The sequence below is a fragment of the Pseudoliparis swirei genome, chromosome 4 (assembly GCF_029220125.1).
Source record: "Pseudoliparis swirei isolate HS2019 ecotype Mariana Trench chromosome 4, NWPU_hadal_v1, whole genome shotgun sequence".
NCBI lineage: Eukaryota > Metazoa > Chordata > Actinopteri > Perciformes > Liparidae > Pseudoliparis > Pseudoliparis swirei.
In genome coordinates this window covers 21,563,110-21,585,853 of record NC_079391.1, presented here as the reverse complement: position 1 = coordinate 21,585,853, position 22,744 = coordinate 21,563,110, and the positions used below count along the sequence as shown (strand labels likewise).

At 46.7% G+C, this 22,744-nt stretch overlaps 1 pseudogene; it reads left to right on the top strand.

Moving 5' to 3' along the window:
• LOC130192427 (serine/threonine-protein phosphatase with EF-hands 1-like) overlaps nt 1-22,744 on the top strand; it is a 991,358-nt pseudogene that overhangs the window by 557,478 nt on the left and 411,136 nt on the right.

The following is a 22,744-nucleotide window of genomic DNA, read 5'->3' as shown; positions in this document are numbered from 1 at the left end:
TGTATTTCTAAAATATATATATATATATATTCAGTGCTTACGGTGAAGGTATGTTCATTTCCTTTTTGATGTCATATGTTGTTCTTTCAGTAATAACGGTATAGAGTTGTCACGTTAAGGAAGTTTCTTTCCAAAATGTATAAAAAATCCACCAGCTAAAAAATAAAAAAAGATTACACGTCAAACTCAAGAAACTAAACGACTGCAAACATGTGCGCTGCCAGGAGACGACTCGGTTTGACGGATGAATTGATTCCCCTGTACAGATGAGCTGCATTCCACCTAGTTACCCGTCGTGTGTGTGTGTGTGTGTGTAGGTGTGTGTGTGTGTGATTTACTATCTTTGTTTTCCTGCATTTTTTAGAAACATCTCCAGACAAGTGAAGGTGCAGTCTGTTAGTGTGTAACATTAATAACAGGATGCTTTATTCCCAGCACAGCACCCAGCTGGCACTAAAGTCAGATAACCTTGTTTTTTTTCCTAATTACTTCCTGCCGCAGGTCGGGTCACATCTAAATGTGCACAAGTGGAAAGTGCACACACAAAAGAAATTGACAATTCTTGGATCCTGAGCACTGACATTTTTACATTAAGGCTCAGTTACAAGCCTTTTGAGGATGAAACATGTCTAAAATGTGTTAATTATTATTGCGGTTATAATGATGAACATGTACTGTAAATCTTCAGCGTTGTGTGAAAGGAAACCTTGTGTACAGTTTCTCCAAATGAAAGGGCGAAGCTTCCTGTACTGTGAGTGCGATGTTAAAGTGACTACGCTTGATGTCTAGGACACCAAAATGATGGATGCAGATGAGCACATGTGGGCGTCACATGTACACAGATATACCTTGAGAGCAGAATACAGAGTGAAAGTAACTTAAAACCAAGAGAGCAGGTCTGTCTACCACCACAGTGGGAGGCGGTATATTTTTCTATTTGGGCACGGTGCAAAGACGAACTAACCTATGGCTAGTCACTCACTGTTCAGATACACGCTGCGCAGCTCACTGGGAATGTGTGTTATTGTCACGAAACACTTCATAAAGAGTCGTATTGGCCTATGAGTGAGAGGGAAAATGTATATCTCAATCCATACACAGTATAATCAACTTTTCAAGACACTTTTGGTGGTAGTGCCCTTTACGCGGTGATGGTGATCGTATGAACTTGTCAGTATACTGTGTTGGCTTTTGCAATTCCAAAATCTAATCTTGTGGTCAGATTCGTTGTAGGTATAGCCCATATCTGGCCAAAAACAGCTGCCGCATTATGATGACTATTACTGGCCCCTCCCCCCTTCTCCCCAGCTAATAAAGTGTTCTTGGTATGTGGGTGTTCGGAGAGATTTATCAAAAGCGTAACTACAGTAACAAGTGAATGTATAACTGTTTATTGTTGGTGCAAAAGTGTATAAAATATGACTTTAAGCCCTTTGCCTTATTTTACACTGCCAATCAAATGGTGTATTTCAGGAAGACATTCTTCAGGAGGTTATTGTTTCTGACTGAGTGTCTACTAATAAACTCTCTTAAGCATTTTCAATGTATATGCCGTGTTTGTTTTTACTGAATGTGGTGCAAGCCATTGCTAATAAACAAGCTAGCCGAGAAGAAATGTCCAGTCGCCCACGTGCCAGATGGCGAGACACCCTGAATGAAGAACAGCGGCAAGCTCTGTTCAATATGTTTCTCCTCGCCTTCCATAAAGCTAAACACGCACGTCCCATGTCTTCCTATTCTGAGAATGTTCCTTACTGAAGCGGCTCGGAGTAAATGTCGGAGGTGCATACGATTCACGTGACGGGGGCGCACAGATCATGCAGAGCATCGCTAACACCATCAGCGGGGAGTTGCGAGCCAAGTTGCAGTCTGTTGAATTTTGAGGGCTGCTTCTTGATGGATCTGAGGACATCACAAAAAGTAAGCAGGAAATCGTTTACATTGTGTCTGTGTCCAACAACGGAGAGTTTACCTCGGACTTTGTTGGACTGATTGAACTGGGTGCTGACCGAACCGAGCAGGCCATAACAGACGGACTTGTGAGACTTTTCCAGGACACAGGCATAGATGACTGGACCACTGAGTTGGTCGCTGTGTGCACAGACGGGGCTGCTGTCAACGTCGGTATGTACAACGCCGTTGTACCAAAACTCCGGTGACTTGCTGCAGTTGGAGACTCCCTTGTGCACATTCTGTGCACAGCGCACACACTGGAGAATTGCGCTAAATCAGCTGATCGCAACGTTCCTTACTGTGAGACATTTAATCGCTCTGTGGGCAAGCTGCTGCAGTTATATTTACAGAAAGGTGGAGCAAAGAAAGCTGCTGCATTGAAGAAGCTGTGTGAAGAAAATGGGATCTCCTTTGTGAAACTGGGTAGGTTTCATAATATCAGATGGTCTGCATGGAGGCATGAAACACTGTTAAAAATAACAAGACTATTGCCAGCCATTACAACGCAACTGGCAATGAGTGATAACCGTGACTTGCAGCATATCTGCACAGAGCGTTTTCAGTGCTTTCTGTCAACACATGATTGATATTGGCAACATTTTGAAGACCACATCCATTAGGTTTCAGAAGGAAAAGCTGACCATTGGAGAATGTAAGGATGAACTCATGGTGGCCATTGGACAGTTCACACTTCTGCTTGATGGTGAAGGCCACAGGGCACACACTGTTTCTAATGCTGATGCTGACAGAGACCAGACAAACTTACTCAGGGGGTTAATTGAAGAGTTTGAAATCAGATATCACTCCCTCAAGTCATGTGATCATTTCTTAGTATTTGATCCTTCAACATGGCCTCAGGAAATGCAATACCCCATTTTGTAAACACAACAGTTTGCAGCATTCTCAAGAAATATGAGGCCACCTTACAACTTGACAAAGACACCACTGTGACAGAATGGATGCGCTTAAAGCAGGCAGGAAAACGCCTGGGAGCCTCTTCTGTGTATCACTTGGTCCAAATAGTAAATACAAGTAACCCAGATGCTTACTCCAACATCAACAAGGTGGTTAAGGTGTCTCTTACTCTGTGTGACAAGTCGCAAGCCGTCACCAGTAGGTTCTCCCTATACGCATCATGAAAGGAGTCGTCGGGGGGGATATTTGGCAATATCTTTTATTTGGCAAGACCACAGACCGCGTCTCTGCTCAGCACTCTCTCGTCTTCCGTCCATCCAGCTCCTTTAAAGACCAAGCCTCACAGATACACAAAACACAGATTGTCATCAGCTGGACTAATTACCCATCAGACCAGCTGATGACAATCAGACACCGTTCCCTGAACCACACCCCCGCTCCACCCACTCTGCAGCCGAGCCTACACACCCCCCACGGCCACATACCTCCACCGCCCGACTTAGGCCGGGGCAACATCCGGCCTAACCTACTCCCCCTCCCCCCCATGAGAGCGGGAGAGGAAGTCGGCCACAACCATCTGCGTCCCCGGCCTATGGATCACCTTGAAATTAAAAGGCTGTAAAGCCAGATACCACCGAGTGATTCGGGCATTGGTATCTTTCATGCGGTGGAGCCATTGGGCGGGCGTGGTCCGACCAGAGGGTGAATGAGCGTCCCAGGAGGTAGTAGCGCGGGAGTCGACCGCCCACCGGATGGCGAGGCACTCCTTCTCCACCGTGCTGTACCTGCCCTCCCTCTCCGACAGCTTGCGGCTGATGTACAGCACGGTCAAACCCCTCTACCTGCTGGGACAAAACGGCCCCCAGCCCTCTGTTCGACGCATCGGTCTGCAGAGTAAAAGGGAGAGAAGTTAGGTGTGTGAAGGAGTGGTTCCCCACAGAGAGCTTGCTTTACCTCCTCAAACACCAACTGGCACCGCTCCGTCCACTGGACCGGATCTGAGGCACCTTTCCGGGTCAGGTCAGTCATGGGGCTGGTCAGCTCTGCAAAGTTCGGGATGAACTGCCTGTAATAGCCCGCCAGCCCCAAAAACTGCCTCACCTCGTTTTTAGTCTTGGGCGCGGGCAGGCTGCGATGGCGGCGGTCTTGTCCACCTGAGGCGCACCTGCCCGGCGCCCAAGTGGTACCCCAGATACCGTACCTCCCTCCGTCCAACTGCACACTTCCCGGGTTGGCCGTAAGCCCGCCTGCCTCAGGGACCCCAGCACCGCGCCCACTCGCTGCACATGCTCCGACCAGGTGGTGCTGTGTATGATCACATCATCCAGGTAGGCGGCAGCATATGAGCACCGGTCCATGAGGCGTTGAAAGGTGGCGGGGCCCCGAACAACCCAAAGGCGTGGTGAATTGGTATAACCCAAGCGGAGTGGAGAAGGCCGGTTTTTCCTTAGACTCTGGCGACAGAGGAATCTGCCGGTAGGCCTTGGTTAAATCCAGTGTCGTAAAGAAACACGCAGTGCCCAGTCGGTCCAGGAGCTCGTCGACCCGGGGCATTGGGTAAGCATCGAACCGTGACACATCGTTCACCCTGCGATAGTCCACGCAGAACCGAATAGACCCATCCTTCTTGACCACAAGAACAATGGGGCTACACCAGGCACTGTGGGACTCTTCTATTACCCCCATCTCCAGCATTGCCGCTAATTCCCGCTGAACCACCTTTCTCTTGTGTTCAGGTAACCTGTAGGGTCGTAACCGCACTGTCACGCCCGGAGGAGTCTCAATCTCGTGCTCTATGAGGTTTGTGCATCCTGGAAGGAGAGAAAACACATCAGCAAACTGTTTTTGCAACCGGGCAATGTCTGTTTTCTGGGTCCCGGAGACTGTCTTCACAAAGGAGCGAGGCCGGATTGGTGGATTTTGGGACCTCAGGCCCCAGCTCCTCTCTCTCAGATACCGAGGACACCAGAGAAACAGACTCCGCCTCCCTCCATGCTTTTAGGAGGTTGAGGTGGTAAATCTGTGTAGCTCCGCCCCTATCAGAACGCACCACCTCATAGTCAACATCCCCCACTCGCCGTGTGACCACAAAGGGCCCTTGCCACTTGGCGAGGAGTTTAGAGCTGGAAGAAGGAAGCAATACAAGTACCTTCTCTCCCGGTGTGAATTGTCTCAGCCTGGCACCTCTGTTGTACAGCCGCTGCTGACGCTCCTGGGCCTGGAGCAAATTCTCACGTGACAGCTGACCCAGGGTGTGGAGCTTTGCTCGCAGGTCCAGGACGTGTTGGATCTCGTTTTTACTGGTGCTCGGCCCCTCCTCCCAGTTTTCTTTAATGAGGTCGAGCACCCCAGGAGTCCTGCCGAACAAAAGTTCAAAGGGAGAAAATCCCGTGGAGGCCTGGGGAACCTCCCATACTGCAAACAACAGAGCGTCAAGCCATTTATCCCAATTACGTTCATCATCATTAATAAATTTACGGATCATGGACTTCAAAGTTTTATTCAGACGCTCCACCAGACCGTCGGTCTGTGGGTGGTACACTGGTCCGAATAGACTTGATGCCCAGTAACCATAAAGTTCTCTCAGTGTTCTTGATATGAACTGGGTGCCCTGGTCCGTCAGAATCTCTTTCGGGATTCCGACTCGGGAGATGACCTGAAACAGCGCCTGCGCGACACTCTTTGCAGAAATGTTGCGCAAGGGCACCGCCTCCGGGTATCGTGTTGCGTAATCACGAAGACTAACACAAAGCGATATCCGCGTGCACTCGGTGAAATGGCCGATGAGGTCCATAGCGATCCGCTCAAATGGAACCTCCATTAATGGCAGAGGCGCAAAGGTGCCCTCGGAATGGCGGAGGGTTTACCAATTGACACTCCGGGCAGCACCAACGGCGCACATCCGCCCGGATGCCCGGCCAATAGAATCGGGTCATTATCCGGTCCAAAGTTTTATCATATCCCATGTGACCAGCCATCGGGTTATAGTGAGCCGCCTGGAAAACCATTTCCCGGCGGCTCTTAACAACTGGGTGCTTTCCTGCCCTGTGTGAGTGTCACGGCTCACTCTGTACAGTCTGTCCCTGATCAATGTGAAGTGCGGACAGGTCTGCGCTGCGTCAGGGCGCACCAGCTGACCATCAATTCGTATCACTTGGTCAAAGGCTGAGCGTAGAGTATCATCCGAGACTGTTCGGTGGAAAATCTTCCATGGGTGAAACTCGGGGCGGAGGGGAGGCTCCCGGTTCCCCTCCCGTCTGCAGTGTCGGACAACCTCGCGTCACCGCTGAGCACGGCGCACACCCGCATGACCCTGTCTGCCGTGACGCACCCCGCAGCCTTCCCCATTAACTTGTCAAAGCCCGGCCAATCGATTCCCAAGATTAAGGGTGCGTAAGGCGGAGCTAACCGCAACCTTCACGTTATGCTTTTTCCCCGTATCTAATCTCCGCTGACACTATGGGATACTCGTGAATGTCCCCATGCACACACCTTATCTTCACCCACAATGCCTCCACCAATGCCCCTGGTCGAACCAGGCTCTGGTGGATCATAGACTGTGTACAGCCGGAATCCACCATTGCCTGATGTACACCCCCCTGGATTCTTACCGGTATGTCGCTCCCGGACCTGGGGAGGGTGTTGGAGAGCCGGCAACCCGGATCACCTGGCCCACCTCCATCAGCGGACACTCCCGCCGGATGTGTCCGGGCTGTCTGCACCTCCAACACGCCTGCCCTGGTGTTTGAGGGACTACCTGTGGGTTGGGAAGGGTGCCGGTGTTCGCTGGGGCCTGTATGGGTCGCGTCGGTCTGTCCGGAGCCAGTGAGCTGTCGCTGTCCACCTGCCGGGGTGCACCGCCAGGTGATCCTCCGCCCGTGCAATGGCGGCCTCCAGCGACGTGGGGCCGTGACAGCGGACCCACTCTGCTGTTCCGGTCGGCAGCCCCTCCACGAACTGCTCCATAACGACCTTCTCCACCGCCGCCTGCGCCCCTCCGGAGTTCGGGCTGTAGCCATCTGGTGGCGGCGTCCTTCAGCTGGTGCGCGTAGGCAAGCGGCGGTCCTTGGGTCCCCCTCCCGTCACCTCAAATGTCTCCAGACGTCGTCTGCCGTTGTCATCTTGCGACCTCCACCCCGCCAAGGGGGAGGGTTTGGAGCCGCAGCTGTGCGGCGCGAGCAGGCTCAGGGCTCCGTCTGCCTCTCTGCCTGGGCCAGGAGTGCCCCAATAGTTGCAGTCCGGCCCCTGCCTGGTCGCTGGCTGCCATCCCTCCAGCATCTGACCCAGCGCCATGTAAGGGTCAACAGCAGGGCAGATCAGTGTTGGCTCCTGCTCTGCTCAAAAAAAAAAAAAAAAATTTTTTTTTTTTTCTTTGGCTCTCTTGGCAAGACCACAGACCGTCTGCTCAGCACTCTCTCGTCTTCCGTCCATCCAGCTCCTTTAAAGACCAAGCCTCACAGATACACAAAACACAGATTGTCATCAGCTGGACTAATTCCATCAGACCAGCTGATGACAATCAGACACCACACTCTGCCTTTAAGCAGTGCAGCTTGTGAGAGAGGATTCTCACAACTCAACATAATAAAAAACCAGGACAGATCTCGTCTGTCACATGCTCGTCTCTCAGCCCTGATGCACATTCACCTGTCAAAGCAGACCACAGAGGCATTTGACCCAAAGCAAGCGGTTGACATGTGGATGAAGACAGCTTATCGAAGAATCAACCAAGGACAGGCGCTGAGATCCATTTTTTTGTCCATTCTGTTGTCGCAGAACACAATCGGTAAAAAATATGGAAATGGGAAAGTCTATATCAGTGATCACAGAGCAGGAGGCGCAAGACAAGAGTCGTAAGCAAGAAATCATTTAAAGTCAATCACCAGTACAGGAGTTCAATCACATTGAAAAGTGAATTTCATGCCTCAACGATGCAAGCTACTCTGGCGAAAACGTTCCGGACACACATGGATCCTGTGTGTGTACACCGGGCAGGAAGGAGAAGGCACTGGTGGGGAGTCAGTGGGACTCTTCCTCTGAATTGAATTTGCAAAATGGAAATCCTTTGAGTTGGAGGTGAACCAACCGTACAGCCATGCCGGTCGCGTGGCTAAAGATAAGGGAATACCATGCAGGAAAGGACCAAGAGACCTAACTCGTCTGCGTTGAGTCTTACATTTGAAGCAATGCCAATCAAACTCATACATGAGTGCAACATTGTAATATTACCAGCTTGTATGCCAACAACGACCGAGTAAACACTGCATGGTACATGTGGAGTAAACTACTCTCGTAAGATATTACAGTCTACTAGACACTCTCTAGACTGAGTCTAGAGAGCGCTACCAACGTGTCAATACATATTGTTTCATCATTTGTGATACATTTTTTAAGTCCCGTGGCCCACAGTCCCATGACAGTCGATAGAAAGCAGACGTCTCAAACTGTGTACAATTGTAAATTGCATGTCTCTAAAGGACGAGGGTTCCACCCTCTTGGTCCACGAAAAGGTATTCCCTCAATTAGTCCTTTTTAGGCTTTACTTATGCTGAATAAGTTTCCACAAAACTTTACGGGTAAATGCAAAATTTTAATTGGGGCGTCCGTGTGATTCTTTGAGCGGAAACAGATCTGTAAATTAAATCGATCACCAATCGATGAGACAACAAAGTCCTCTGAACGATAGTCGACTATGACATTGACTTAAACTGGGAGAGGAACGAAGAGAACACCTAACTTCACCTTTACCCGTCTGCATTGCGTGAGGAAGAGGAGTGCAGTAATATAACCAAAGCAAGATCATTACTTCTGTCACATGACTCTTTTTCAGCCTTTTATTCAACCTTCACTGGTTCCACTGAGAGCCGGTGTTATTCAGCGCAGACCTGATGTGCATGCAGAGCTATTCAGCGCAGCCACAGCCGTCTTCTGTGGGCCACTGGGTCGCTTCTCAGCATAGAAATGAGATGAAATCACGGGTCAGCGGCGGTATGCCGCTTATAGCTCATTCGTCCTCAGCAACTGGTCAACAGAGATATCACAGAGCGATGACAGAGCACAGGACTGTATCACATGCTGGCACTTGGAATGCAGCTGCAGTTTTCTTTCCTTGTAACCGAGCCAAGTCCTATTCACAACAGTGATGCACAGCTACTTGAACTTTACACATCCTCACGACACAACGAAATGCTATCACTGACGTATGGGCAGGAACAAAAAGGCCAAACTAAATAGGTTTCTTTTGAGCGACTAATCGGGTCTTGTCCAGAGGGACGTCTGGGTCCACGCTGTGCCATCGCAGGGTTGGAATTCACAGGATAGAGCCCCCCCCGCACCCTGTGTCCTCACGTCACCTCGCAAACCCACACATCTGGCTTCGACTCTGGAAATGAACCTTTTCAGGTTGAGATCTAAGTGCTTCTTTTCAATTTGATGCGATTATTTCTTTTCCTCCCGTTTCGTCTCCTCCCCTCTGTGATTAGATCAGAGTGCGGTGCATTCATGTGTATGATTCTCACACGCTCTACCTATATTTCAAAATAATAATGCTAATCTGGCAGAGCAACTCTTTTTGGTCACACTTGAGTGTTGATAAACCAAATGACATATTGTTCTGACGACAACAAATAGCATTCTTACTGCTTTTGTTGTTGCGCCGGCAAAAACTAAATCTGCGTGCGTACGTGACGATGATGTCTGCGCTCGCGCGGCAGATGAATATTGCGGTGCAAATTGATCACTCTGTAGAGTTGCAAATTGGATGAAACAGCTCAAGGCTGATTTCTGCAACAGCTCTTGTATAACTCATGAGAGCACTTTTGAGAAAGGGAAGGGGGGAGGTTCAAACTGTGAAGGAAACAAAAGCCATCCATTTACCTCATTTGTGTGCGTGGAGAATCTTGACGTGCTTTGAAGAGAACGTGCTGCTGTAGCTAAATCAGCTTAAGGGCCCAAAAGAAAGCAGACGAGCGAGGCAAGCAACCAAACATCGTGCCTGAGTGATAAACAAGCTCGCCTTGGTTGGGAGGATTCTGCTCCATTCAAACACCACTATTATAGTTTCCTCAATTAATCTTCATGTTTGCCTTCAAGCCGGCATTAAAATGGCTGATGACAGGTTTCTGCTGATTCTCTGCTCCATCGGAAGAAGAAGAAAAAAAGACTCGGCTGCTTACACACATTAGCTTTGCCGACAATGGCGGGAAGAAAAAGACGATGCCGTTAGCATAAACAAAAAAAGGCAGTCGGGTCTTTGGCGACATTTGCACGACTTCTCCGGTTCACGTGTGCGTCGGGGTGAATTCTCCCTTCTCTTTCTGTTCGTTCGCCTCTCGGTGATATGAAGCTCATCTAAATGATGCTATTAAAGCAAGCAAATGCTCAAAGTCCCATCGAGGAGGCGCCGCTCCCCGAAAACAATCTCGTCTGGTGAACCGGCCTGGCCACGTTTTCATCGTACTCGAGCACTTATGTGTCATTTGGCTGTGATGATGTGGGGAGAATGGCTTCAGAGAAATAAAATCTCAAGCTGTCTATTATTTCTTACTTTTCTCTTCCCTCGTGTGCTCCCGCAGGAACTCCCAATGGCATAAATTGCTTCCACTGTCCGTATCTTATTGCGAGAAAATGGGACGCTGAGGTGCAGATGGAAACATAAAGGAGTGATTTAAATGTACTTTTACTCACACAATTCGGATGGCTGTCTCTGAGGCAAACCTTTTACAAAAAGTTTTGGGAGAAAAGTCTTTTTTTAAAGGCCAAAAATACCAACAAATATCCACCCCAGTGTTTCTTTATTCATTTTGCGGCGGAGCGCCGCTGTGAGTCCATTTAGAGGCCAGCGACTGTGGTTAGTTCACACGTCTGTAATAACAGCAGGACAATCGGGTTTCTGACTGCGGAAGTCAGGTGAACAAGTGAGGATACTGTCGTCGGGAGTGAACAACGCGCTGACGTATTCTGTGTTTTTGTGTTCTTAGCTGAAGCCAAGAGGGAGACCAGATCCTCAATGTTCTCTGTCAGTGCGTTTACATGATGGTATAATTCGAATCTTGCTTTAGTCGGACTATGCTATCTTTTGGGGGATCTGTTATTATCTCAATATACATGGCTGTGAGTAATTTGAATCATTGGCCGAAAGCATGTCATACCCGATACGATAGGCGGCGCTGTTTTCATTACAACTCGTGGTGATACAGCCATTTCCGCTTGACCTCTTCACCACTACCAAGAACAACCAACAACAACAACATCAACATTTCGAGAAAGATGGCGAACAGAGAGCAAGGTTAAGCATAAATTCTGTCTGCTCTTCGGTCCAGAGCTGTGTGGTGGCTCTTGTGTTCTCCATAGCGTTGTTTGTTTGTTTTCTGCCGACCAGGCTCCCGGCAGTGACAACTTATCGTCTCTTTCGACTTCCAGGTCACGACATGGGAGGGAGGGAGGGCGGCGGGATCTCAAGCATGCGCAAAGACGCAAAGTCCAGTTCCTAATCCAATTCACCGTTACATGCCGCGATAGTTGAATTATCAACCGGATCAGATCGAGTTATCCAGGGGTGTTAATTGGATCGTAGTCGGACCGCACATAGTCGAACAAAGGTGTTTACATGAAACGGATAATTCGATTTCAGTCCGACTAAGCCAGTTATTCGAATGCATGTAAACACGGTCTGTGAAGTTTCCTGAAAACGATGTGATGGAGTCCCGGTGTGTTTTATGTGGAGTGAGCCCTGCAACAGGCTCTGTGTTAAAAAAAATAGCCTTTGAAAATGCTCCATTGCGTGTTAGAAACTGGCCGGTGACCGATGCTAATTGACCTTTTCCGCTCTGATGTAATTGTTATGCAGGTGACATGAGTCATCAATTTATTTCATTATAAAACTCAACTCCTTACAGTTGAAGAAGGAAATTGCAGCAGTAGTTTCAAGTTTCTCCTAGCCAAAATAAATGCAATTCACGATATTATCCCGATAATCACTTGCAACTCGTAAAATGCCACTAAAATATACTGGAATCTGTATGAATTGCATTTTGTGAGAAACAAATATTTATTTTTAGTAAACATGGATTTAGCGAAGCCTCATCAGTCTCATACAAGGTAAACCATAAATCACATTGTGGGAGTGTGTTCTTTCTCACATGGGACCTCCTGTATCTTTTAAATCAGGCTGTATTTCGCCCCTTCTCGAAGGCTTCTTAAAGTTACATTTCCACGATTATCCTAAGAATCAACTTTTTCAGGGGGTTTTTTCCGCAATGGGTAAAATAAAATCAGATATCGTCCTGTCCCCAGTCTCAAATTGTACTGATCAGACGTAGGTTAACACGGGGTCAAAAATCCGAGAAAATCTATTGGACGAGAGAAATGATCGGCTCAGAAACAATAAGTCATATAAAGAAAAAATAAGGTTGTAAGGACAATCGGATGTAAGATAAGACGGAATAACATCAATACAACATAACATTTTGCATTGTATACGTTCATGAAAAAGAGTTGTGTGTGTGAAAGTAAGCGATACAACAGTATTACAACAATGTCATGAGAAAAAGGGATGAGAAGTGGGTATGAGAGAATGCAATAATATACATAAGTAAAACATACTAGCCTATATTCACATGGGTGAACATAAAAGTATATGACGACGTGGGGCTCGTTTGCCCGTGTGTGTGGTGTCATACCGTCCTTCACCACATGATGGCAGTGTTGCATCTGAAATATTGCAAACGCCCACCACTGGTTTTGGCTTCCGGGACGACGGTGAGCGTGCACGTGCGGTTCCCCTGCGCGCCGCCGCCACCTGTCACGCGTGTGTCTTGATACTTAAACACCCGCGAAAACCTCCGCGAGTCTTCCCGTTAAGCCACCGCGCCGGTATCGACATGTGTTTGTGCAGCAGCGTCGACGAACTCGATGCAATGAGGTCTGTAATGGAGCCGCGCACACGAGCTGCTGACACTGAATAATAAACACATCGCCCTTCATGTGTTTATACCATCATAACACCTCTCGCCCCAACTCTGATGGGCGCATTTTGTGGATGGGATGTATTTCTAATGTAAAAAACACATCGGGGGTTGAGGTGAACATCTGGGTGCTGATGGTCGGGAGGAGGAAGGAGGTGCCACAGATGAGAATGTTAGGAGGAGATGAGGAAATGAAGAAAAAAAGCAAAACAAATACAAAATAATCTAGTTACTGCCTTGCAGTGGTCTCGTCGTGTTGCTGTTTAACAAACAAGTATGTCCACACTTTATTATGTTATCCTATTAGACATGGTGGGATATTGTTATCATTCGAGGAGTGAGAATGTGTTTTGTGACCTTTGACCACCACACAAGCAGCTCAGCCTCCAACAGAAAGGGGATGTTTGCTAAATTTAAAGAAGTTCGCTTGAGGGTTTAAGAAAAAATATTTAGGGCCAAAATCTAAATCAGCAGGTCATTTCATATCTACAGAGGTTGTGCTGAACCAATTAGTTTCCGTTATTGACAGAATTATTTTTTGTATCCATCAATTGGACAAAAATATTGAACAAAATATAAACGTCCAGATGTAGTTTATAATATAGAAATGTTGTTTGTTAAATGTTTTATAAAAAATACAAAGGCACATACGGACCGTCTTTAAATATGCCTTTAGCCTATGTCTTATTAATATCATATAAATATTAGTGCTGTGAAAAATAACGCGTTAACTCAGTTAATTAAATTACAGGATTAATTAGTTTGTTTGTTTTTATGCATTTAACGCATGCGCAGAATGAGCTTCCAATCCGTCTGTTGTTGGTCGTCTCTCCAGCAGCATGTCATTCTGTCTCTACGTGTCGCGTTAACACGATTCCGATCTCCGTCTCGCGCGCCGCAGAGCTCGGATGCCGGCGTGTGCGCGCACATCGGGACGAAAAAAAGTCACTTGTAGAACCGTCATGAGACGAACGACGAGAAAGTATCAGCCCCCGTTGACCCCCAAATTCAAAATCAGTTTGTCCTTGTGCCACGTTTGAAGTAATTTACCCAAAGTGTTCCTGAGATGTTGATTTCACGAGAATGGACTTGAACGGACAATCCTAAAAACAAGTATACATTTAAAAAACGCACACATCCACAACTCCTTGATCTGGAGTAACCTTTAACTCACACAGTCACGTTGCATGCTGGGTATCCAACTGAAACTCTGCTGTGTGGTGGAGGTGATACTCATCAATGATTCACAGGCCTAATAAAACACATTTTCTCTCTCTGGCATGAGAACAAGGTTCGAGTGGTGTTGCAGTGTTTGGCCTTCCAACGGCGAGCGCAGCGTTCCAACGGTGAACAACGGCGGTGCCAACCCCCTCGGCCGGGCGACATCACACGCACGGTTTTAATTCAGCATGTGTGAAAGCGCGCAGATCAGACCTGTTTGCATTTGGAGAGCATGAATAATGGAAGTTCTCCCTCACCGAATTGCTCTCGCAGCCAAGAGACGGTCGGAAAGAGACAAGTACTCGTTGCCGTTTGCTCTCGGGGGTTCTGCGGTGCCAAGGACGGGGAGAAATCCACCGACAATCTCTCCAACTTGGTTCCAGTGTCTGAAACCCAACGAGGAAAATGATGCGAGCGAGACTAATGCACACAGAAGATGTGTTTTGTTTACGCTGAAGAGAGCGCTTCAGTTCACCAGCCAGGTTGATGCTGAAGAGATAGAATCCCATTCTACCGCTGAGCTGCGTTTATTCTCTTTTGATTCATCCATCATTCCTGTTCAAACATGTTGATGCATCACAGGTCCGACCTCCACCCGCTCAGACCAGGCCTCCACATAACACAGCTGTGGCGCCAGGGCCTCCTTCCCTCTTCCCCCGGCCGTACTGCTTCTCAAACAGGAACAAGCACGGAGGAGGAAAAGCACTTGGTGAGCTCGGATCCCCGCCGGTGTGAAACAGCGTGGGTTCTTTATCAATAAGAAAAAAGGTGCGTCGCACATCAGAGAAACTTTCAAGTTGTATTCACCTCGGTGCAACTCTCGGAGCTTCCATGTTCGTGAAATCTTTTTATTCCCTATGCTTCTTTCCTCATGCTGGAACGCCCCCCCCCCCCCCCCCCCGAAATAAAAGAAAGCAGACACTTTTTCTCTCCACCTCTCCCTTTCAATGAATCACCTCCCCTCCTCCCCTCCCCCCTCTTCCCCCACCTTTTGATCCCGCCGTGTCCTGAACTGTGTCTTCCCCTTCGTCAAGCAGCGTGAGCGATGGAGGAGAAAGAGCAGACACCTGCCCTGAACCACCGCTAACAGAGGGAGGGGGGAAGGAGAGAGAAAGAGGAGAGGAGGGAGAGAGGGAGGGAGGGAGGTGCGCTGCCTGATGGGAGAAAAACACGCAATGAGGCAACAAACTTGCAGGGACTATCACTTATAGTGACAGGCCAGGAGGTGCCGTGCTATTAGCAGGCCTTCGGGGAGGCCCCGAGCGAGCGGGCCGTCCCGCCCACGATGGATGGGCCTCTCTCCTGGGACTAAATTAATACTGGGAGTGGAGTGAATTGCTTTTGGAACAATGTCCTCCTAAGGAGCTAATCAGACAGGAGTTATCTAGGAGTGCCTGTAGGCTGGCGGCCGCGGCCTCGGCTGTGTGGCCGCCCGGCGGAAAGGCAGGTGCTCCACGCCGACTCGACTCAATGCTCAAGAGATTCCAAGGAGAGAGTTTCCCTGTGATGATGATCAGAATTATGATATCGCTATTGCTGTCAGAGAAATGGTCACGGTTTAAGGGTTCTTCGCTATTATTAAGTAGAATATTTACAATAGTTCAGAAACTAAATATCACCATCTTCAGCTCAATTGTTACCTTCGCATTGAAAATGCGGAAGGTTATGTTTTGATCGCCGTGTATTTATTTATTTATTTATTTGTATGCGTGTTATTCGCATAACAAAAAAAGTTTTAAACCGAATCGCATGAAATTTGGTAGGATGATTGGTTATTATCCGGGGACCATTTGATTAGATTTTGGGATCGATCGGGTCAAAAGTCAAGGTCAAGGTCATGGATAGGTCAAAATCTTCTTTTTACCATAGCACGGTCAATTGTTATCCAATTGGCATGCAACTAATGCCAAAATGATCAGATTTCAATGCCCAATCTTGTGATATGCGAAGGTATGCGCTCTACCGAGTGCCCATTCTAGTTTTACTTTGTTATCGTCAGCTTTTGGGGCTATTTGCATAAAAACACACATTTAAAATGAAAAGGATACAAAAAATGTGTTGGGGTTTAAAAAATCGGGCATTGGCAGTTTCACTGATTAAAGTTATTGTTGGGAAGTTAAACGAGTCATAATTCTCTCTCTGATATTGATTTAATGTTGCTGTGAAAAAATCTCAGATGTATTTCTTCTTCTCACCAAAACTACATTTGACAAGATTACACGTCATCACGGCGTAACCAACTCTTGCCCTCTGCTCGTTTGAACAGTCTGGAGCTTGAACGCACCACAGCGTTACCAAATGGAACCTCCGTACCGCTCTGCTCCGGAGTTTACAACAACAACAGCAGTAAGTAGCAGAGTTAAACGTGGACATGACTCACTCACACAAACCAAACATGGCACAGGACAACAATGGAGAAATTAGGGCACCACAGATTTCATAGCATCTTCAATTCTCACGGTTATGACACCGTGACCTTCTCTAACCGCGGTTGCGGTCCTATTGGTAAATCCCTTGATCAGTGAGGCTTTCAACTCAGCTCATGGGGTCTCGACTTGAAACGCGGTTGGAGACGTGGTAAAAATGCTAATGAAACTATATGGCAAGAAAATCCAGACTGCTGGTCACACATAAGTATGCCTGACAGATACGAAACACACATTGCTAATCACAACAACAACAAAACATTGCTCACTCGATGTCTGCTTCACTACACATTTTTCCTATGCCGCCTTTAATGAACCAAAACAAAAGAATGTTTCTGAAGCAAAAGCAGATCGGTTCCACCAACAGACCCCGGCATGACTCACGAGCCACCGCGGCTCGGGCTCGGAACGGGTTTGTGCAACAGACTTTCATCCGGCCAGTAAGCAAACCTGTTCGAGGGAGTCGTGATACCCACAAGCCCGCTGTGCACCAACCACCCACTTCTTCGAACTAGTTTCCCTGCTCAGCGACAGCACCGCTGAGGAACACAATTGGTTATCGGGAGCTCTATATCAGGAACGTGGAAATAAAATAGCGAATGGACCAGAGAGCTCGTGCTCCTCCCGGGGAGCGCGACGGAGTGCGTGCTGAAGTTTGCTGCTGATAAGCGGAGATACAGTCGACAGTAACACATCAGCCGTGGTACGACGCCGAGCCCGCTCGAACTCACTAAACTTAACCTAAAATTAATGTGCTTATGCCGGTGCGCTGTCAAGGCGTCAGCACTCTTCTCTGTTTTTTCCCAATTTGCAGACAGATCTAAACCAGACGCCGAATGTCGCTCTTCAACCGGGCTACGTCGAGGTGGGGTGGTGCTAACAATGGGCCATGACAACTGCAGACTTCTGGGAAAACCTGAAAAAAATGAGGTCTGTAGAGGAATTCATCCCATCCACGTTGACGGAGCTGGCCCTTATTTTCTGCAAACATGACCAAGTTGATCACCGACTTAATCTATGACAACTCAGGTTCAGATCAGGAACCGAGCAGAGTTGTGTTTAACACCCTCTGCTCTTTTTCCATTCGAGCAGTTACCCATTTAGAAATCCTGGTAACTTTCAGACCAAACTGAGCTAACGCCACGAAAGCACAGCGAGCTGGGCTGCTCAACTAATCTAATCGAAGAATCCCGCTTAGTTTGGCGAGATGGTAATAAATATAAGAAAGAGGGCCGTAATGCCAGAGCAGCCTATTACTCATCAATAATAGAAAAACTCTTCAGCACTGTAGCTGACAGAGAGTCTGGGTGGGCAGTGACCCATCCATGTGCTGTATGGATATGTCCACAGTACCTGTTGGATAGAGGAGACTTAGTCTACATTAGTAGAAATTTCAATCACGATTTAGAAAACACCACAGCACCGACGGCACGTGAAAATTACAAATGACCTCAGAAAAGGACTCATCTCTGTCCTGGTCTTGAAGACACCATTGACCATGAAATCCTGTTACTGTTTCATTGGCATTGTGCACGGCACTAATTTTGCTTTAAATCATTTATCAATATCTATCAATCGATCTTTTGTTGTATTTGACGCTTGAGCAACCACCAACGTTAATCACGGAGTTCCGTTAATCCTAAGGTTCGTTGCTTGGACCAATTTTATTTACCTATATTACGCTTCCTTTGGGGAATATTATCAGGAAATTCCACAAATTGTTATGCAGATGACACCTAACTATATTTATCGATAAAAATAGAGGGGAAGAAACCAACTCTGTAAAATTCAAGCATGTCTTAAAGACATAAAAACATGGATGATTTTGATTCTAAAGATTTCAGGGTTGTCTTACTTCCTCCTTAATTAGGACTGCATTCATCTTTTCAAAAATCTCAAAAGATGCAGAAAAATTGGTTCACGTTCTTTAGGACTGGATTACTGCAACTCCTTATTAGAAAAAATATGAGCCCAGCTTCCAATTTCAGTCCGGGAGGCAGACACAGTCACCTCGCTTAAGAGTAGACTTAAGACCTTCCTCTTGAGTTTATAGTTAGGAGGGCTGAATCAGTTTTGCCCCTGGTCCAGCCTCTTGACTAGCTGCTGCCAGGCTTATAGCCGCCGGGGAGTAGGATGCACTGGTACCCATTCCCTCTTTTACCTCCTTAAAATTTTTTCTCTCAATCTCAATCAGCACCTAACTAACTCTGCTTTCTCCCCGGAAGTCCTTTGACTTTACGGCCTCATGGGGTCAATGGACCCCTATGAGACGCATAGATCCTATCTGCCTGGGCCTGTGGAATCCGTGGAATTCTGCTCATGACTACGCCACTGTCCGTTGAGACTCACCACCCTTCCCCACCGCCATCTGCCTGATGATCATGGATACCCATCGGTGGAATATGCCTACTATGATTCATATTCGAATGTATCGAATCATTTGGGATTTTTAACTGTAGAAAACCAAAGTAGCAATGTGGCACGCTTGGAACTACAGTGAGCAGTAAAACAACTTCAAACTGGGACACAGAAAAGGGACGGACACAACAACCTTTGAGTCCTGGCTTTATTCTTCCTTGAGAAACCAAAAGAGATCCAAACGATCTCGTGGCTCCCGGCGCTTTGCCACTCATCTGCACAGTGGCTTCACAGGAGAGGAGTACTGCTCCATTTCAGAGGTAAGAACTGACAGGATGAGGTCAGAGCTGAAGCAGAGGGGGAAACAACGCTGAGACACACACACACCATGTGAACCATAATGATGTGTGAGAGAATAAACTCTCTGGTTGCATGCACAATGGAAGCCCTGTGTTGCTTATGGCCACTCAACACAAAGTGTTGGTGAAAGAGAGCAATGTCCGCGGGGCTCCGGCTTCTCGGCCGACGTCAGGCCGACCCCGAGTGAGATTGGCGCCTCTGGCGAGCCCCAGCCTCGGCTGCGTCTCACCCTCTGGAGGAAGGCGAGCGCACTCAGGCTGCGGTTCAGTGCGCAGAGCAGATACATCTTAGGTTAACAGGCCCACAACACCACATCCGAATAAAATACTGAGATGTTGGCTCCGGCTCTCATGTGGAAATGATGCGGATGAATGCTGCTAACAGGAAGTGGTACTGTATCATATGAACCACATTACATCAGTATTAAGCCAGTGATGGACGAAATACAACAACCGAAATACAGTGGGGGAAAAAAGTATTTAGTCAGCCACCAATTTTGCAAGTTCTCCCACTTAAAAAGATGAGAGAGGCCTGTAATTCGCATCATAGGTAGACCTCAACTATGAGAGACAGAATGAGGGGGGGAAATCACATTGTAGGATTTTTAAAGAATTTATTCGTAAATTCCTCGGTAAAATAAGTATTTGGTCACCTACAAACAAGCAAGATTTATGGCTCTCAAAGACCTGTAACTTCTTCTTTAAGAGGCTCCTCTGTCCTCCACTCGTTACCTGTATTAATGGCACCTGTTTGAACTCAATATCAGTTTAAAAGATACCTGTCCACAACCTCAAACTGTCACACTCCAAACTCCACTATGGCCAAGACCAAAGAGCTGTCAAAGGACACCAGAAACAGAATTGTAGACCTGCACCAGGCTGGGAAGACTGAATCTGCAATAGGTAAGCAGCTTGGTGTGAAGAAATCAACTGTGGGAGCAATTATTAGAAAATGGAAGACATACAAGACAACTGATAGTCTCCCTCGATCTGGTGCTCCACGCAAGATCTCACCCCGTGGGGTCAAAATGATCACAAGAACGGTGAACAAAAATCCCAGAAGCACACGGGGGGGACCTATTGAATGACCTGCAGAGAGCTGGGACCAACGTAACCAAGGCTACCATCAGTAACACACTACGCCGCCAGGGACTCAAACCCTGCAGTGCCAGACATGTCCCCCTGCTTAAGCCAGTACGTGTCCAGGCCCGTCTGAAGTTTGCTAGAGAGCATTTGGATGATCCATAAGAGGATTGGGAGAATGTCATATGGTCAGATGAAACCAAAATATAACTTTTTGGTAAAAACTCAACTCATCGTGTTTGGAGGAGAAAGAATGCCGAGCTGCATCCAAAGAACACCATACCTACTGTGAAGCATGGGGGTGGAGACATCATGCTTTGGGGCTGTTTTTCTGCAAGGGGACCAGGACGACTGATGCATGTAAAGGAAAGAATGAATGGGGCCATGTATCGTGAGATTTTGAGTGAAAACCTCCTTCCATCAGCAAGGGCCTTGAAGATGACACGTGGCTGGGTCTTTCAGCAGGACAATGATCCCAAACACACCGCCCGGGCAACGAAGGAGTGGCTTCGGAAGAAGCATCTCAAGGTCCTGGAGTGGCCTAGCCAGTCTCCAGATCTCAACCCCATAGACAATCTGTGGAGGGAGTTGAAAGTCTGTGTTGCCCAGCGACAGCCCCAAAACATCACTGCTCTAGAGGAGATCTGCATGGAGGAATGGGCCAAAATACCTGCAACGGTGTGTGAAAAGCTTGTGAAGACTTACAGAAAACGTTTGACCTCTGTCATTGCCAACAAAGGGTATATAACAAAGTATTGAGATGAACTTTTGTTATTGACTAAATACTTATTTTCCACCATAATTTGCAAATAAATTCTTTAAAAATCAGACATGTGATTTTCTGGATTTTTTTTCTCATTTTGTCTCTCATAGTTGAGGTCTACCTATGATGCAAATTACAGGCCTCTCTCATCTTTTTAAGTGGGAGAACTTGCACAATTGGTGGCTGACTAAATACTTTTTTGCCCCACTGTAAATACTAAATAATATTCAACGATGTCTCATGTCTGGTGTGTTTATATCTGTAAGTAGCTTTTAACCACAGCTGTAAGATGTAGTGAAATGTACAATATGTTCCTCTGAATTTTCGTGGGGCTAAAGCATAATGTAGCATTAAAGGTTGTATGGGGATTCATTAGCAGAAACGGAATATAATATTCATATGTTTTCCATAGTGTACAATCACGTGCATCTAAGAATCGTTCTGTTTTTGTTATTTATCGACATCGACGCCGCATGTTGCACCGTCATGTTTGTATCGTAGCCCCACACGGACAAACCAAACCCTCAAGAGGAGCCTTTGCTGTTTTCAGGTTCCCAGGCTTGGGGAAGGGAGCAATCTGCCCCCCTCCCCACTAGATGTCACTACCTGCTACACACGGCCCCTTTAAATGAAAAACACTCATGGAACGTATTGCACTTGAGCAAATGTACTTAGTTACCTGCCTCCATTGTATTTAGTCGGTAATTGTATCCATAAAGCAGCAGGTAATTCCTCTGACGATGACGTTCCACAATTAATTGCAAATGAAAGCTCATTAGTGACTGCACGCCGTGGCTTAAGCTCTTGTTTTTGCTCAGTTAAAGCTGCTTTGAAGTCTATCGTCCCTCCATATGGTCTGAGTTTGGGGAACATTTTACCACTCATTGTTCTGTTTACTGTGAAAGACGTCAAACTGGTGATGATCTAAGCGGGTGTGGGTGGGTAAAGGAAGATGTCTGCTCCACCGCCTTCTGTTAATTTGCTTAGATATATCTTTATTCCTTTTTTCTCTCAAACTACTGGTGTACTTCCCTCTAGTTTATTAACTATAAGTAGGAAAAGCAAATGTGTTTATGTTGTTCTTTTGCTCACATATGGCATACTTTTTCATATTTGAAGCAAATGTTGCAATGTACAAAAAAAGTTATTACATGTCCTGCATTGAAGGTTTTACTTCAGTAAAATGCACCAAACTGCAAATATCACCAGTTAAGTTGCGACGCTGCAGGCCAAAACTTTGAGATTTTGAGACTTCGGAAATACCCATTGTTTATTTTATGACTTTGTCTCTGTACATTTCTGAATGAACCAAAGGTTATCGTTAGATAATGCATATTTAAACGTGATAAATCCAAAAACTTGTTTTACAAAAAAATTGAATGTCTTAATGTCAGTGATTAACTGGAGAAATTCCATTTGGGATTTATTTATAAAAACATTTTCACCCCTTTCACCTATAGTGTTTCCCCTTAAAGGTCAAGAGAACCTCATTTGACAATTATATATATATATTCATGCAACCTGTTTCAGCCCAATAACGACAGTATGTTTTTTTTAGATTACAGTTGGTTTTAAATATGAAATTATAAACGTTGTGACATTAGCCATATAAACTACATTAGCTAGCTGAAGTCAACATTACTTTGAGCTGAAAGTACATGGCCTAACAAATGTTAATATAATTCTAATTTGAAATTACCT